General features: G+C 43.0%; 1 long non-coding RNA gene across 1 annotated transcript; it reads right to left on the minus strand.

Moving 5' to 3' along the window:
* Window positions 1-3,345: 3,345 nt before the first annotated feature.
* LOC130590725 (uncharacterized) lies at window positions 3,346-5,721 on the minus strand. Its single transcript, XR_008968574.1, has 3 exons — window positions 5,601-5,721; window positions 5,440-5,507; window positions 3,346-3,563 (listed from the first exon to the last, which is right to left on the minus strand). It is a non-coding gene; the product is annotated as an uncharacterized LOC130590725 (long non-coding RNA).
* Between the last annotated feature and the right edge of the window lie 279 nt (window positions 5,722-6,000).

Genomic DNA, 6,000 nt, shown 5'->3' on the forward strand with positions numbered 1-6,000 from the left:
AATGGTTTGCGGCCTAGAAAGAGTCCAAGGCCTGCGAGACATCCGTCAATCAGGTCGGCTCGACTGCCCAGAAGATGGAGGTGGACGACGCCCTTAAGAGAATGAAGGCGGCCTTGGCCAAATCTCATCCATCCTTCTCCTGGGCCGAGGCGATGGCGAGCTACAAAGTTCTGCTGAAGGCAGAAGATCGGGCCATCCTCGCTGAGCTAAACATTGCCCTCTCCGATAATGATGATGATGAGGAGGTTGCTGGAGAGGATCAGCAGCCCGGGGTGGCGAGGTCTAACGAGCTAAGCGGGAGTACCAACGAGCAGAACGACCCCCAGCTGTTTAGGCTTAGTTTCTTATGTTGTATTAGTTGGCCCTGGTAGTACCAGGCCTTAGCTTGTAATGTAATTCAACATTAATATGTATGAATATGATGATCTTCCATTTTATCCGAGCACCTCTAAGTTTGTCAATTGCAATTATTTTTCTAACATTTCTGCTCAAATACAGTTTTTTTCGGGACTGGTTAAGTCATTTTTTGATAGTGTTAATCAGAATTGACTAGTTAAAATCGACATTCAAAATTGGAACTGACTGGTTAAGTCTTTACATAAATTGAAACTGACTGGTTAAGTCTTTACATATATCTGACCTGTAATGGTCCGAGCAATTACATGCCACACTTGGTCAGTTTACATCTTATATATATGCCCCCATTGTAATTGACGAACATTAGACATAGAACTTCTTGAGGTTGTCCAAATTCCATGGTCGAGCAAGTGGGACGCCTTCGGGGTTCTCCAGTTGGAATGTGCCAGGCTTGATTACCTTGGTAACTTTGTAAGGACCATCCCAGTTAGCCCCCAACTTCCCTTTGAGGTGCGATATCCCTGTTGCTTCGACCTTCCTTACCACCCAATCTCCGAGCTGGATGGGCCTCGTTTTAACTCGACGGTTAAATTGCCGAATCACTCTCTATTTGTAGCGGATCGACCTTAGTAAGGCATTGCCCCTTGTTTCTGGTAGTAGGTCGAGATTGACAGGCTTTTCTTCTTCATTTTTCTCGAAGTCATAGAAGGTTATCCGAGGTGATGGGATACCAACTTCTACTAGCAGAACTGCTTCACTACCATATACCAGACCGAACGGGAGCACCCAATTGCTTCTTTAGTAGTTGTCCAAGCAGACCAGAGAACTCCAGGCAGGTCGTCTACCCAAGCCCCTTTTGCTGCATCCAAGGACTTTTTTATCCCTTTGAGCACTATCTTGTTGGCAGCTTCAGCTTGACCGTTGGTTTGCGGTCGGGACACTGCTGAGAATCTGGTCTGTATGCTGAAACGGGCACAATATTCTCGAGTTGGTTCGCTGTTGAATTGCCGACCATTGTCTGATACCAGGCTCTAGGTACCCCAAATCTTGTGATTATGTTTTTCCAGATGAAGGCTTGCATTGTTTGTCAGTGATGGAGGCGAGTGGCTCGGCTTCTGTCCACTTGGTGAAATAGTCTATCGCCACTATCAAGAACTTGCGCTGACCCGAGGCCGGAGGGAAGGGACCGAGGAGGTACATGCCCCACTTGTCAAATGGTAGAACTGCTCGAATGGAGGTGAGGGGGGTGGCTGGAGCTCAAGGAATATCCGAGTGGATTTGGCAAGAAGGGCACCTTTTCACCAGTTCTTGTGCATCTGCCTTGAGAGTAGGCCAGTAGTACCCTACCCTTAAAGCTTTTCCAGCTACTATCCTTCCACCCTGATGGCTACCGCACGCCCCTTGGTGTATCTCCCTTAGGATGTAGTTTCCTTCTTCGAGAGTTACGCATTTCCAGCGGGTGCGTGTATGATTTTTTGTAGAGCTGTTCATCATGCCATAAGAACCAACCTGCTCGGTGTTTGATCCTCTCGGCTTCCTTAACCTCTGTTGGGAGGGTTCCATCTCTCAAATATCTGACCACTTCGTCCATCCAGGTGGATGTCCGATCCAGGGCCAGCTGCTCCTTAGCATTTATGTTGGGCTGGTGAAGCACGTCCCACATGATAGTCCGAGGGGCCGACCCCTCTGCCGAGTTGGCCATACGAGCTAGGGCGTCGGCTTGCTGATTTTCCGACCTCGGTATATGGCTGATGTTGAAATGAGAGAGCTTCTTGTCGAATTCCTGGATTTTGGCCAAGTACATCCTCATGTTGTCTTCCTTTGCCTCGTACTCTCCTGAGACCTGACCCACTATGAGTTGGGAATCCGATCGGGCCTCAACTGCTGTAGCTCCTGCCAAAATGCAGAGCTGAAGCCCCAGGATGATAGCCTCATACTCTTCTTCATTGTTAGACCCCAGGAACTCGAACTTGATAGCATACTCCATCTTTTCTCCGACCGGGGGTTTGATCACTAGCCATGCTCAGCACCCCAGCTTGGTGGAAGAACAATCTACGAACAATTCCCGCTCCTCTCTTTGGCCGACCGGGGGCCGGGTTGTGCATTCGGTTATGAAATCAGCCAAGGCTTGGGCTTTTATGGCCCTTTGGGCTCGTATTCTAAACCGAAGTCAGCCAGTTGGTCGGCCCAATCGGTCATCCGACTGGAATGGTTTCTGCTTTCAATTACCTTGCGAAGAGGTTGTCCGGTGAAGACTTTGATATGGTGGGTCTGAACGTAAGGCTTCAGCTTTCGACTAGCCATGACGAGGGCGAAGACCATCTTCTCCACCTCGCTATATTTTGCTTCTGCCCCTCGAAAGGCGTGGCTAATGAAGTAGACCGGGTGTTGTGCCCCTCCCCTTTTGGCCACCACCACAGCGCTGAGAGCGTATTATGATACTGCCAAGTAAATGAACAATGTTTCCCCCGGCAAGGGGGACATGAGCTTCAGAAGCGTTGAGAGATGTTGCTTGAGGGAGGTGAAGGCCTGTTCGGCCTCTTCGTCCCATGTGAATTCTTTTCTTTTGAGAGCCTTGAAAAAGAACAAGCTCTTGTCAGCCGACCGGGATAAGAATCGTCCGAGTGCAGCTAGACAGCCAGTGAGGCACTGCGCTTCTCTGACATTCCGAGGGGATTTCATCTCGAGCACTGCCTTGATTTTATCGGGGTTGGCTTCAATGCCCCTCTCATAAACTAAAAATCCGAGGCACTTACCCCCCTTTACACCGAAGACGCATTTCTTAGGGTTGAGCATCATGCGATACTTCCTCAATGTGCTCAGCGTCTCCCTTAGGTCGGCTGGATGATCAGAGTGGGCTTTTGTAACAGCCCGTTTTCCCGAGCTGCTAGGTAAGCACACTTAAGATTCATTAATCACAATCAATGCTTAATAAGCCTCAACTTAAACACTTAACTCGTAGCGGGAATATAACCTAGAAATCGATCCTGGACCTGTGGGTTATTGGCCCACAAAATAAAATCCTTAAAATAACACAATTATCTCAACTAGATTCCCAAATATTATACATCGAAAATATATCAGAAACTATTCCTTAATTGACTATCTAAAATACAAACTCAATTCATAAGCTACGACGACATCTTTATCTTGCTTCACTTCTGAATCCTGAGCTCACAACACCAAACCTGCAACAATGTTTGACTCTGCCACCCACCAAGTGACAGGCCACAAAATGACAACACCATCAGCAAAGCTGAGTACACACTGTGTAATAGAAAATACAAGTTTAGGTGTATTTTGAAAACTAACACATAGTTATAGTAACAGATAATCACACTCAACTTAGTTGATATATTTTCACAAAATCAGATCGTTTGGCATGAACGCGAGTGGAGAGGGGTACCACGCCAGTACCAGCTGTCTCCAAACTAGTGAGGGTCGTCACCCAGCCTTTTATTGTTATGCTTGCAAGACTTACCCGGACATGTCCTATAACGCCAGGAATTCGCCCCTCCTGGAAGGCAACAGCTAGGGACTCTACCCGCCCTAACTCGGGGTGCCTATTCATGCCTCACTTTCATATTTATAAAATAAGATATTTAATGATTCATACTTGAATCCTCAATACTCATACCATAACACCATATTCGACCTTATCTGGTCTTAACTCATATCTGAATCATTTCCTTTATCATACCAAATCATATTTTGAGAAATATAGTATTTTCGAACGATTTCGATAATTGAACAAAATGATACTTTTATAACAATCCAATAGCAATTCACAACTAACTCACAGAGATGTATCTATAATCATGGCCATTACCACAAACGATATATGATATCCAAAATTCAATATAACGCCCACGGAAGCATTTAATATATTTTGCTGAACCCAAAGGTTACCTCAACTCTATAACAATTATACGAAACCTCCAAGCATCATAACTTGATTTCCCATATCATCTTGAATTATATACGTCTACATAGCCATTCTCCAACAACCATCTCACGATAACATCAATAATCAATAACCAAACTTCAACTAATCCCCAATTCACAAATTATCAACCTTTAACATTCTAATTTCCTTAATCCTTAATTAATATCTATAACTTCGACGATTTTAGCTACATCGACTTGCATCCCAATTCATAATCATAATTCCAAATTATATAACTAAACAAACTAAACATAACTCACAACCGTACCTAAATCAAGCACCTAATTGTGCTACCAACAATTATATTGAGAATATAAAGCTAGCTGGACTCGTAAATAAACCTCAATAAACTGATTTCTATGCTGCACTCAAATCCTTAACCAATATATCAATTCCAACATTATAATCTCCTTCATAATTCTGAATGATACTCCATTCCAAGATCATCCTCCAATAATCACCTCATAACAATAACAATAATCAACAACCAATCTTAACTATTCTAATTATCTTCTTCTAACGCAGCCATTATGCTAATAAAACTGAATCCCGCAAATAGAAATTAATGAAGTCATTCCCATAACTCATAACTCGACTTCATACATATCAACTCCAACTACAATAATTATAACAGTCTCCCAATTCTAAGATTATGACTTCCCTCGCATCATCAACAACGACTATCCAATAAGAACGATACAACAACAACAATAGGCAACAGCTTCACAGTAACTCCACCACAACCACAATGACAGAACAACAATAACCCAACAACACTACTACAACAGAGCAACAACAACAATAGCAACTCCACAACAACTTCACCACAACCACCACAACAACAATAACATAACAACTCCACCTTAATCATCATAATTACTCCACAAGTCCATGTACTAAACACATTCCATTAAGAAGCATAATCGTAATACTTAGTGTATAAGTGTTGTTTAGGTCAAATGAAACATCTCTAATGAACCTTAGCATGTTATACTCATGTAATATACTCAATATACACATAATAAAATACACATCATAAGTAAATTCATTTCATAGACATGCTTTACACTAGAAAGAAACAATCACCAAACTATAGGTATGGAAATCTCTAGGGTAAAACCAAACTAAGTGTGTACCTTAACTAAGGATGCTTAAAGCCACGAAATTCCTTAATCCACTTGGTTAACTACTCCTATAGCTCCCCCTGAATGTATAAAATGCTAAAGATTAGTTTCAACAAGCTTATAGATATGAAAAACTAAGCTCAAATACAAGAGGTGTAAACTGTTGAACTTACAGCAACTTATGTGATCTTTCAGCAAGGTTTTCTATATGAGTTTAAGGTCTAAAGATTGGAACCAAAGCTTGAACTACTTTGTATGGATGTTTAGGAGAGTTCTATGTAAAGAAAAGTGGGTGTCCAAGAGGAAGAAATAAGAGAAAAGAGACGAAAATCCAGAACAGTCTTTTATAGGCTGTTCTGGCGGTACCCCCAGAGGAGGGAAACCTCTTCTGGGCAAGGTCGGTTTCTTGGAGTTTTTGGTGATTCTTGCTTGAGGTGTTAGCCTAAGGTGTTGGCTTTCATGCATAAAAAGTTCTTTGAGAGATCGACACTTAAGTAGCTGATAAGCAGCTTTCTTTGAGGATAGGTCTGAGCTGTAATTTCAGCTGACCAGGTTTTACTATGTAAGCAATTT

Source organism: Beta vulgaris, chromosome 3 (genome assembly GCF_026745355.1).
Source record: "Beta vulgaris subsp. vulgaris cultivar EL10 chromosome 3, EL10.2, whole genome shotgun sequence".
NCBI lineage: Eukaryota > Viridiplantae > Streptophyta > Magnoliopsida > Caryophyllales > Amaranthaceae > Beta > Beta vulgaris.